Source organism: Balaenoptera physalus (assembly GCF_965194825.1).
Source record: "Balaenoptera physalus genome assembly, chromosome: 5".
NCBI classification, from domain to species: Eukaryota; Metazoa; Chordata; class Mammalia; order Artiodactyla; family Balaenopteridae; genus Balaenoptera; species Balaenoptera physalus.
In genome coordinates this window covers 40,086,728-40,098,872 of record NC_138884.1, presented here as the reverse complement: position 1 = coordinate 40,098,872, position 12,145 = coordinate 40,086,728, and the positions used below count along the sequence as shown (strand labels likewise).

The window sequence follows — 12,145 nt, the reverse complement described above, 5'->3', positions numbered from 1 at the left end:
ATCACATACAGAAAGATATTAAAAATAATTTCACTTTGGAGTGTTATTATAATTAGAGATGTTTCACTGTCAATTATATTTCTGAGAGGGGAGAGCCTCCAGTTTTGACTAGGTGACAATGAGAACTGAATTCTGCCTACACACCTAGTGAATTTCACATGCTTGATGAATTTTACGTACCTAATGACTGGAAGAATTTTCCACATATGGACTGGCTTATGATTACACACATTTCAAACCTCTTTCTCCTCAACTACCCATATATTTCTGGTGCTGGGGGCTAAAGACTATTCATACAGCAACTAAACTTCTGGCTCCACTGTCAGTATCATGAAATGAGATGAGTTTGTGTGGTTGGGCAGGACTCTGACTGTGGGAGCATAGCCTACACCAAGAAGGCTGATAAGAGCAGACACAGAGCAGGCTGAGGGGCACAGAGAGGTTTGACAAAAGTGGAAAAGTGGATAGAGATAATAAGAGCCTTACAGATAAGACACTTTACTCTTGGAAAATTTACAAAAACATTTGCCTAGTTGAGCACAACAGTAGGGTGCTGGAAGGGGCCCTTGCAACCGAGGGGCCCTGGAGTTTAAGCTTCATTAGCTTGATGGTGAACATGCCTCTGCTTTTTCCATAACGTGGTTCTTGTTTTCATTTAACTTAATTCTTCTGTGGCTTTATTGAAATATAACTGACATACAACATTGTGTAAGTTTAAGGTGTACAATGTGATGACTTTATATATGTATATCTTGCAAAATGTTCACCACAATAAGGTGAGTTAACAAATCCTTCGCCTCACATAATTACCATTTTCTTGTTGTTTTTATTAAAGTTCTACTATCATAGCAACTTTCAAGTATACAATACAGCAGTGTCAACTCCAGTCACCGTGCTGTACATTAGATCCCCAGAACTTATTCAACTTAGAACTGAATCTTCTCACCCTTTGACTACCACATCCCCATTTCCCTACCCCTAGGCCTGACAACCACCATTTCTACTCTCTGTTTCCATGAGCTCAATGTTTTTGATTCCATATATAAGTGAGATCATACAGTATCTGCCTTTCTCTATCTGACTTATTTGACTCAGGCTAATGCCTTTAAGGTCCATCCATGTTGTCACATGTGTATATATCACATTTTCTTTATCCATCTATTGATGAACACTGAAGTTGCTTCCATGTCTTGGCTATTGTACATAATGTTGCAATGAATTTGAAGGTGCATGTATCTTTTTGAGTTAGTGTTTTCATTTCCTTTGGATAAATATCCAGAATTGGAACTACTGAGTCATATGGTACTTCCATTTTTAATTTTTTGTTTTTTTTTAAACGTGATAATCTATTTATTTATTTATTTATTTATTTATTTATTTATTTATGGCTGTGTTGGGTCTTCGTTTCTGTGCGAGGGCTTCCTCTAGTTATGGCAAGTGGGGACCACTCTTCATCGCAGTGCGCCGGCCTCTCACTATCGTGGCCTCTCTTGTTGCGGAGCACAAGTTCCAGATGCGCAGGCTCAGTAATTGTGGCTCACGGGCCTAGTTGCTCCGTGGCATGTGGGATCTTCCCAGACCAGGGCTGGAACCCGTGTCCCCTGCATTGGCAGGCAGACTCTCAACCACTGCGCCGCCAGGGAAGCCCCATTTTTAATTTTTTAAGGAAACCACATATTGTTTCCTTAGGGGCTGCACCAATTTACATTGGTGTACAAGGGTTCCCTTTTCTCTACATCCTCACAAGCACTTGTTAACTCTTGTCTTTTTGATAATAGCCATTATAACAGGTAACAGGTAATGTCTCATTGTGTTCCTGGTTTGCATTTCGCTGATGATTAGTGATACTGAGCACCTTTTCATGTATTTGTTGCACATTTGTATGTTTTCTTTGGAAAAATGTCTATTCAAATCTTCTGCCCATTTTTAAATTGGATTGTTTGGTTTTCTGCTATTGAGTTTTACAAGTTCCTTATATATTTTGAAAATTAACTCCTTATCAGATATGTGCAAATATTTTCCCCCATTCTGTAGGATGCCTTCTCATTTTGTTGATTGTTTCTTTTGCTGTGCAGAAGCTTTTTAGTTTAATATAGTCCCACTTATTAATTTTTGCTTTGTTTTAATTTTAAAATGTAAGTCTTGCTTTGCCAAAATTCAATTTTCCGCTCCACTTTAATCACTGGAGAGGAAGAGGAAAGAAGTGGCAATAGAATAGAACTTTTCCCTGTGACATTAATATTACTAGAAAATTTTCCTTCTCTTCTTGGGAGCCAAAGGAGGACACCTGCCCTCTTTCATTTTACCCACTTCATCTCTCTAAGCCTCAATTTCTCCATATGTAAAAAGTGGGAATTCAAGGCCTTTCAAAAGTTATGTCTGAATGAATGAATGAGTTCCTTGGATTAGAAAACTGAAGCCGCTTGAGAGGCCTGGTCCTGTGATCATGGCAGGTCCATTTCAGGTTTCAGGGAAAAGCCAGAGCACTATGGGAACGGGTCCTGTGTGCCTGAGGGTGGCATGGCACATGGCACCATGAGACCTCGTTACAGGCACCAGGAAAGAAGAGACCATCCTGGAGAAGTGGATCCGAATGTGGGGGGTGGTAGCATGGGCACAGAAAACCCAAAGCGAACTTTACCATGTTGCTTTATTCTGGGACTATCACCTAAATCTATCATTTGGCATACACATAATGGGAAAATACAGATGGCCGCACAATGTCAGGAGGTTTCTAAAATTTTGATAAACTTGATGTAAGTATTACAAGAAGAGGTATATATTCAATGAATGTTTAAAGGTATTAAAATGCTCAAAGGCAAAAGGGGTATGAGTACAACACAATCCATGTAGCTTAGCACACATTGCCAAGTTCAGAAGGGCTAACTAATGAATATTATAATTGAGTTGGTGATAAGAAAGCAAGGGATTCATAGACCTGTAACTGTAAAAATGTGTATATTTACCCTTTCCAGTCCCTGCTGGTGCAATTTCTCTTGAAAAAATTTCCACTGCCGCCTTCTGTTTATGATGTACTGAAAGCCAAATGACTACTTCTCGAGGACCCTATTAACAAAGAGTAGAAATTAACAAATGTATAACTCAAAATAAGGCACAAATCTGTGTCTGCATAGCATGAAAGATTTTTTTCTGGACCATATAAATATCTCTAGTTTGCATGATTACTATAAGGAGTTTACTATTATGTTTTCCTGATTATGCCATGCATGTCCACAAAAATAAACATCCTATTAAAAATAGGGACTTCCCTGGCGGTCCAGTGGTTAAGACTTCGCCTTCCAGCGCAGGGGGTGCAGGTTCGATCCCTGGTCGGGGAGCTAAGATTGCACATGCCTTGTGACCAAAACATAAAACAGAAGCAATATTATAACAAATTCAATAAAAACTTTAAAAATGGTCCACATAAAATAAAATATTTAAAAAAAATAGATGATAACACTGAATGCCCCATAAAGTAATAACAATTAATTTTATCTTAAGAATACAACTTGAGGACTTCCCTGGTGGCGCAGTGGTTAAGAATCTGCCTGCCAATGCAGGGGCACGGGTTCAAGCCCTGATCCAGGACGATCCCACATGCCGCGGAGCAACTAAGCCCATGTGCTACAACTACTGAGTCTGTGCTCTAGAGCCCGTGAGCCACAACTATTGAGCCCAAGCACCACAACTACTGAAGCCCACGTGCCTAGAGCCCCTGCTCTGCAACAAGAGAAGCCACCACCATGAGAAGTCTGCAATGAAGAGTAGCCCCCATGCACAGCAACTAGAGAAAGCCCACACGCACCAACGAAGACCCAACACAGCCAAAAAAAATAAAAAAAAACCACAAAGAATACAACGTGACACATGGTAATAATAGCTTGGAAAAATTGCTAAAATTACATTTGTAAAATTCCTTTTTTTTTATTTTTCCTCTTTTATTTCATTGATACTGATTACATTCTTTATATGACAGGTTATTTTAAATTATATGTGTGTAACTGCTATAGCTCAGTTTCTCCTAAGAATATTTACAGCATAGATGATCTATAGTCACTGGATAGTTTATTACAGAATGAATCAATTATCCTACTTTGAAACAGAATTATAGTTTATAAGTATGTAAATAAAAGTGCCTTATCTGAAAATTTTAAGAATTCAGCAATCACCTTCTTTGAAACGTATGGTCATTTGGAAGGTCACTAAAAGGGAGGTGGAAGTCTGAGACTAGTTCCGCCTCTTCTTCCAAAGATCAGCTTGTCTTTAATCAAGTCAGTTTACTTTTCCATAACATAATTTTCCTTTTTAGTAAAATGCAGATCATATCAGCTTCCTAACAACCTCATAAAGCTATTATGATGAAAATAAGTGTCATCAGATGTGAAACATTGCTCCAAGTACAAATATGAGATATAATTATTTTAATAAGACCAGTAATTAAACTTCTACTTTTCCCATTATGTTTACTGTCAATCTCTCTGTCTAAAACCAACTTAATGACTATTTGACAATTTAATTATGTGACTAAATGGAGGTTCATGGGCACATCAAGAAAAATAGACATAGGTACTGTTTTCCAGCATCTTTTAATAAAGAGCAACTTCCAAACAACAAATTAAAAGTTGGCTTTCACAATAACCTCTCATTTTCAGTTCTACATTCAATAGTTCTTATTCAGTGTATTAAATATGGTAATTAAGCCACCTGGAAACTAACAGAGCACACATTTCCATGAATAGTGAGATATCTACACTTTGACACCTGGTTCCTGTTTCTGGGTTTTATCAAGCATCTAAAATTTCCTATATAACTCTAAATGGGCCCTAGTTTATATCCTGACCTTACCACACACTAGTCGTAGAAAATAAAACACAGGAGTTTTTGGCATTTGGGGGGTTTTATAAAATGAAATGAATAACAGGCTGCAAAAATTATGAAACCAAGAATTCTTTCTCTAAAAAGTGTTATTGAAATAAAACATTTAGTCAATATCTTGCTGGGCTTACTGTTTCACATGGAAGAGAAAATTTCTAAATAGAAAAGAATCTCAAAGTTTTGAACAGATATTTGAGTTATTTACTTTAATATATCTAGGACTATGAATAACAATATTATTTTTCACTTCTAAAATTTAATAAATTATCTTTTTATGTTATTCAAGCCTTAATAATTCAGTCACAAAGGTCTTAGATCTTTTTAATTCACTCACACTAAAATGAAGCTCTTGCTCTTGGTGGTTAAAAGTGCAGATGCTAGTACTAGACTGTAGGGGGTGCAAATCTGGTCCTGTCCCTCAGTAGCTGTTTGATCACAGACAAATTACTCAACCTCTCTGTGCCTGAGTTTCCTCATTTATAAAATGGATGTATTAATACTAACAGATCTACCTGAAAAGGTTGTGAGAGCTAAAGGACAACACAAGTGAAGCACTCAGAACACTGCCTGACACTTAGCAACCCTTCAGTTAGTGTTAATTGTTACTGTTACTATTGTCACTGTTGTTTCCCATACATTTTCCCATCTTTGATTAACACAAGTGAAAGCAATCATTATAAACCAGAATATCTACAAATACTCTGGGATAAATAAGATGGTCAAACCATTGTGAATATGACTACTGGGGTTAAAAAGTCCTAAAAAGGGTTAACAATGTGAACAGAAAGTTTATATAAGACACATCTGTAATAATGCTGCTAAGAATAAATATATGGATACAGAAAAAACTACCTAGACAAGGTCAAATTAAGTATCCATAATTTAATGACATTGATCATATTTCATTTTATTTAATTTAGCTATTCATATTTTTTAAAATAACCTCAACATATCTTGGATTAAATTAGATTAATGAAATTGATTTTTAATGGGTGGTTACAATAGATTTTGACATACTTTATATGTTGAATTTTTTTAATATAAACAAATACTTAATTCTAAATCACTGATCCATTTTCTAGTCAAGAGTAGAAAATTTCCAGCAAGAATGGAAAAAATACTTCTGTTTTTACTGCTAAAGAACAAACAACATATATTAAGAACAAGTTAGAAGTTAAAAATTTTAAATTCACAACTCTAAAAACTTTTGAAAAAAACCATATACGTGACACCCAAGAGCCTAAACATAACTCAGATATTAAAGGTGGAACAAGAAAGGAAGGGAATGGAATTGGGGTAAATTTTGCCATAGGCAAATAGAATATTCAAATTGAATAATAAGCTTGTTATAAAACTACAGATTTAAAAAACAAAATACACACTGTAAAATAGAAGTAACCCAAAATTCATTACCCATTAAACCTTACCTAGGCTGGTCTTTACAATAAATACTTTCATACATAACTGATTAAGAATACAGTAAGTCCCCTACATACAAACGAGTTCCATTCCCATTCTGAGAGCATGTCCGTATGTCCAATTTGTTCGTAAGTCCAACAAAGTTAGTCTAGGTACCCAACTAACACCATTGGCTATATAGTACTGTACTGTAGTAGGTTTATAATACTTTTCACACAAATAATACATAGAAAACAAACACAAAAAATATAGAAAACATTTTTAATCTTACAGTACAGTACCTTGAAAAGTGCAGTAGTACCAGCTACCTCACCACTGCTTTTACGCTTCCTTCCAGACATCCTAGGCTTGCAATAAAGATACTGTACTACTGTACACTATACAGTACTTCACAGTAAAGTACAAAAGCACAACTACGATAGAGGATGCACACACATGACAATGTATGCCAGACACGTGAACTAACTTATGTGATTGGACATGTGAATGCACATTAGCATCTTTCAAAGTTTGCAACTTGGAGGTTCATATGTAGGGGACTTATTGTATTTCAACCCACTAATTTGCACTGGAATGAGAAATCTGTTCTACTTACTCCATTTAAATTTGCTTTAGCTTGTGCTCCGTATGTTTCCTGAAATCCTAAAATCTGAACACGAACCTCACTGTAATCTTCCAAGCCAGCTTCTTCAAACACGAGTTGAGTTCTCCAGCAAAGTAAATGTGATTAAAAAATATTCATGAATTTATGGTAGATGAATTCCAACAATCCCTTAATTTTGGTTAGTCATCCATTTTGGATGTCAATAACAATTACAGTGAAAGCAGGGCAATCTAGGGCATTTAAGGCCATCAGGCACTCCTGAATGTAGTTTTAGCTTCAAACCACAGCATTTGATGTTATAGCCTCAATGTCCTTATTTTCTAAACAGACTAATATTGAAGATTTCTTCTTTGACCCAATAATTATATGTACAAGTACTTTTTATATTTCTAAGGGATTAGAGTTTTTGGTTTTGCTTAAAGTTTAATTATTAACCTGTTGTATTACATATGGTCAAAGAATGTGGTCTGTAAAATTTCTACTTTCTGATACAGATTATAATAATCTTGAGGATGCTTGGAAATAAGGTGCATACTTGTCTTGTGGGAGAAAATATTCTATCTGTAGCTATTAATTCAACACTGTTATACTATGTTCTAATACTCTATGTTCCTTTTAATCAACTTGATAAATATTAAGATCTGTTGAAATCTTCCACAGCAATTTTACTTCTCTACATTTCTCTTTAGGAATCCAATAGTTCTGACTTAAATATATTAATGCTGTTATTTATGTACATGACTACATTATCATTATTGTGTAGATACATTTTTATGCCATTTGAATCCTACTTTACTATTAATATCATCACCGCCTACTTTTTCCTTCTCATTCTCCTCCTCTTCCCTTTCTACCTCCTTGCCCTTCTTCTACTTGTTCCTTGCCTATTCTGATATTTCTAACACTTGCATTGTTACTGCATCACGACACTTATTTGGACTTTGATTTTAACCTAAGAGACTTCATCTTCTAATTGGGCAGTTTGTAGCATTTATGATTATTTGCACAACTATGATTTTGAAATAACTTTTGAGATCTTGTTTTATGCTTTCTGTTTTAATGTTTGCTTTGTTTTCTGACATTTAGAATAGCATTCATTCATTAAACAATATTTATTGAATACTGTGTGTCCAATATGTTTTCATTGCTTTCATTTTATTTAAGTGCCTAAGAAGGTACTAATCTTTCAGGTTTCTCTGTTCAAACATCACTTAATAAAGCCTTCCTTAATGCTAAATTTAAATTATGTTCCCTGGGAATTCCTTGGTGGTTCAGTGGTTAGGACTCAGCACTTTCACTGCTGTGGCCCAGGTTCAATCCCTGGTCGGGGAACTAAAGATCCCACAAGCCACAAGGCGCGGCCCCCAAAAAATTATGTTCCCTTATTATTCTTTTTCATAACACTCTTTAATATTTCTTCAAAGCATTTTTCAATTCTTTATTTGCGGGTTATTAGTTTAACATCTACCCACGTACTAAGCTCCATCAGGATAGCCACCTTGTCTGTCCTGCTCACAAATATACACCCAGAACCCAGAGTGATTGCCATGTAGTAAGGAACTCAAATGTTAGTTGAAAGAGAGGATTAATTAATTAATTAATTATCTAGGTAGTCTTAAAAATTCAAACTGTAGTTGTCTTTAATTTAAAAACACTTTGAGGGAATTCCCTGGAGGTCCAGTGGTTAGGACTCGGCCCTTTCACTGACGGGCCCAGGTTCGATCCCTGGTTGGGGAACTAAGATCCTGCAAGCTGAGCGGCCAGATAAATAAATAAATAAATAACACTTTGATTCTATATTGAGTGATGGGATTGTGCACTATTTTCATTCATTTTTCTGTTCATTTTTTTTTGGAGTTTTAAATGTTTTATGATCATTATTGTTGATAAAGAATAAAATGATTTGATAAGTCCTTCCCTATGAAAGAAGAAATTATACTAATTTGTCTATTCCTATCTCTCACCAGTACTTATTTTTATTAATAGGTGCTTGCATGTTTTAACCCAGAGTCTCTTGATTAACTCAATAACATGGTTTAAATACATGAAATAGAACTGCCGATAGGATGTAAATGATTTGATTCAAGCATCAGAAATTTTATAAAAGTTGTTAATTAAATTTGGTTACAGAAATATTATGAAATTTTTTATCTGTATTTTTTAAAGAAAAGAAAAATTTCTGGGACAAACTAAATGATCTCCAGACACTAAACAGTTGAAGGTATCAACAGAACTGCCAAAGGATCTATTACTTCTGATTCTATTGCCTGTGTACATTATGTTAACTTTCTGAACATAATCTTTATGTTAAGAGAAAATAATCTTTCTAGTAGAATTTAGCATCCATGAAACTTTTCTAATACTTACCTGTTTCCGCATATCTCTGCAGGCTAAACTGTAAGATTGTTGGTGCAGGGCTCATTTGTATCAGAACCTGTCACTTAAAATGTGCGGAATGAATGTGTAAGTACTTGGGGGGGAAAATGTTAAGTGATCGTAATAATGATTCTTGTTAAATATTTTGATTGCTAACAGGCCTTGAATCTAGTTAGACTGAAGAGCTCATTTTTTGTTTCATATACAAACTTTTTCAAAATACTTTGTTTTGAGCTGTCCTTCCTTTTTCAGTTGTTTTGGCGCTCCCATTGTGCAGACAGCAGTTGATCTGAAACCATCATGGTAACAAGCACTTACCTGATGATGTAAGGTTACAAATATAAACAACGGTATTAATCTGTGACAACAATAATATGCCCTAGAATGGGCCCTGTAACTATTGATCAGAAACTATTTTATCTATTCTAAGTACATAAATTTACCTTTTCTTAAACTAAATAGTGATTTTCATAGAGGTAAAGTGGAAGCTCTAACAATATAAATGTGGGCATGGGGGTAAGATTATAATAGAAATGTAATTTCATTGTAGAAAGTTCAAAAAATACATAAAAATAAAAATTATTTTAATTCAGGTTGTGGCTTTATTTTTTAATAGACATATATGGGAGAGAATAGGTCTATCACACAGAGTTTAAAGAAACAAAATTCTAACTGCAAGCATTAGCACAGATCTTATGGGTACTGGTTAAAACTATGTGAAGAAGTTGGCTCACCTGTGAAGGGAAATCCCAACTACCAAGTGACAAAAACAAACAAAAGACCAGCAACTCAAGAGTAAATTGAGACTTAAAGTTCATTATAAGAAGTATGTTCTTTAAAAACTACTTTTGAGTCAACACTGAATTTAATAAATTATTCAAAATTTTCACTAGCTAAATAACCAATTACAACTACATTTGACCTTTATTTTGGAATTTAGAGAAATATTTTTGTGGCTTTAAACTTTACTGCTATTTAAGCTGCCAATCAGGCTTTTTATTCTACTTGGGCAGAGAATTCGGAAATACTCTATTGGAAACAAATCTAAACGTCCCACAAGAGAGTAATGGTTAAATACGCCATGATATATACAGATAATGGAGTGCTATGAAGCACTTTTGAAATAATGTTAAAAAGCATTTAACCATGAGGAAATGCCCCTTACATTAAATTTTTAAAAGATGCAAAAACAGTATACAATATAATCTAAATATGTGTTTATATTTGCATGTGACTGCCACCCTTTTTTGTTTATGCTAGTTTGAATTTAGTTTTTGTCTCTTGCAATCAAAAGTCCTAACTAGAACACCTGTAAGTTATTAATGAAAAATTAATTTTAAAAACTTTGGTTAACAATTTGCTTTTTTAAAACTGACACCTTATTTTTAGAAACAGCATCACGTTATAGCCTTCAGAGTCCTTGTTAAAGCAATAGGATAAAAGAAAAAAAGCATGTGTGCCTAAATTTTATGTTTTCTGCCATGGACATATCATGTCGAAAAAGTAACATTATACTTACAGATATACGTTGTTTGTACTAATACTTCAGAACCTACCCTGCAGTCCTTCTCTATGATGCTCTATAATCGTAGTACTACCATACACATCTGTATTTTCAGATAAATAATGATTACTCTAAATTGAAGAAATTCCCTTATTGTAAGTGTAATCATAAGTTTTGGAATTTATATATACCAATTAATCTTAATCAACACCAAGAAACCAAAGATGGTCTGTGGGCTTATTCTCCCACCATGTTTTTTGCCCACTTTCTACAAGAAATGAATACTTTATCTCTAATTAAATTCCCTATGTATTGTACAGAGGCAAATTTATGCACTTCGTCCCTAACTGGGTAACAAAATAACACAGCGAAAAGACTTTATAAGAGGAAGAAGGAAGAGACCCCTTTGCTCCTTGAAACTGCACTGCTCCATCTTCAATACCTAAACACTGGAGAGAGAAACAGCATCATTTATTTTAATACAAAACCTGTTCACAATATTTAATGAGAAACTGTTTGTAAAAATGAACTCAAAAATTAAAGAATGGAGAATATTATAAATTCCTTTAAAATGAGTAACAGAACTTATTCTAACTTCCTCTGCGTTTAAACTGCATCACTGACAAGACCACAACAGGCCCTTTAAGCTTTTGAACATATCCTTGTGAAATGCAAAGGTCTTTATCTGCTTCGCCAATGATACTGTCATTACTAAGTGAGGTGTCAGGAAAGTTAGGCTAATTACAGCTTAACACAGTTCATATTCTGATCTTATAAATGCAGTTGTGTGTTGTTTTATACATGTCTATGTCCATTAAGTATAATCTCCCTCTGAACTAAATGACATCTAAAACATTCCTCAGGACGAATAAATTATGGTCTGAGAATAAAGTGGGTGTTAATAAGAATTGATTCTGAGCAAGGAGATGCATATCAATGGATAAATGATATACATGCCTGCATTATTTGGTAAATGTAATATATGTATATGTAGTTTTTTGCAAACAACAGAAAACTCAAGAGAAGCAAAAATTTTAAGTTACTATTTTCATATCACTGGGAGCATTCTGAGAGTTTTTCAATCTAATTTATTTATTAATATTGTGCAATAAATACAAAGAAATAAACTCTTTAAATTCTCAAAACTAAGATTATAAAAGTATTATAGCTTTATCACACTTTTATCTTTAACATCTATTTGATCAAAGAAAACATTTTGTTTCTAGGAGCACGAAATTGTCAACAATTAGTCCTTCAAAGGAGCAAGGATTTGAAAGTCTAGGAGACCTGGAATTAATTCCCAGTTTATCTGTCTCTTCTCAGGCAAGTTACTCAACCTCTCTGTCTCCCTTCCATCTTGTAAAATG

General features: G+C 34.5%; 1 protein-coding gene and 1 long non-coding RNA gene across 6 annotated transcripts in view; one reads left to right on the top strand and one right to left on the bottom strand.

Moving 5' to 3' along the window:
• LOC309661689 overlaps positions 1-12,145 on the top strand; it is a 278,933-nt gene that overhangs the window by 143,975 nt on the left and 122,813 nt on the right. The window lies entirely within an intron of this gene.
• The window catches only part of LRAT (lecithin retinol acyltransferase), a 100,052-nt gene that overhangs the window by 71,748 nt on the left and 16,159 nt on the right, over positions 1-12,145 (bottom strand). For all 5 annotated transcript variants that reach the window (XR_014264154.1, XM_082463579.1, XM_082463581.1 and 2 more), the window contains exon 3: positions 2,967-11,227. The gene's annotated coding sequence lies outside the window, so the exon portion shown is untranslated. The remainder of the gene's footprint in view (positions 1-2,966; positions 11,228-12,145) is intronic.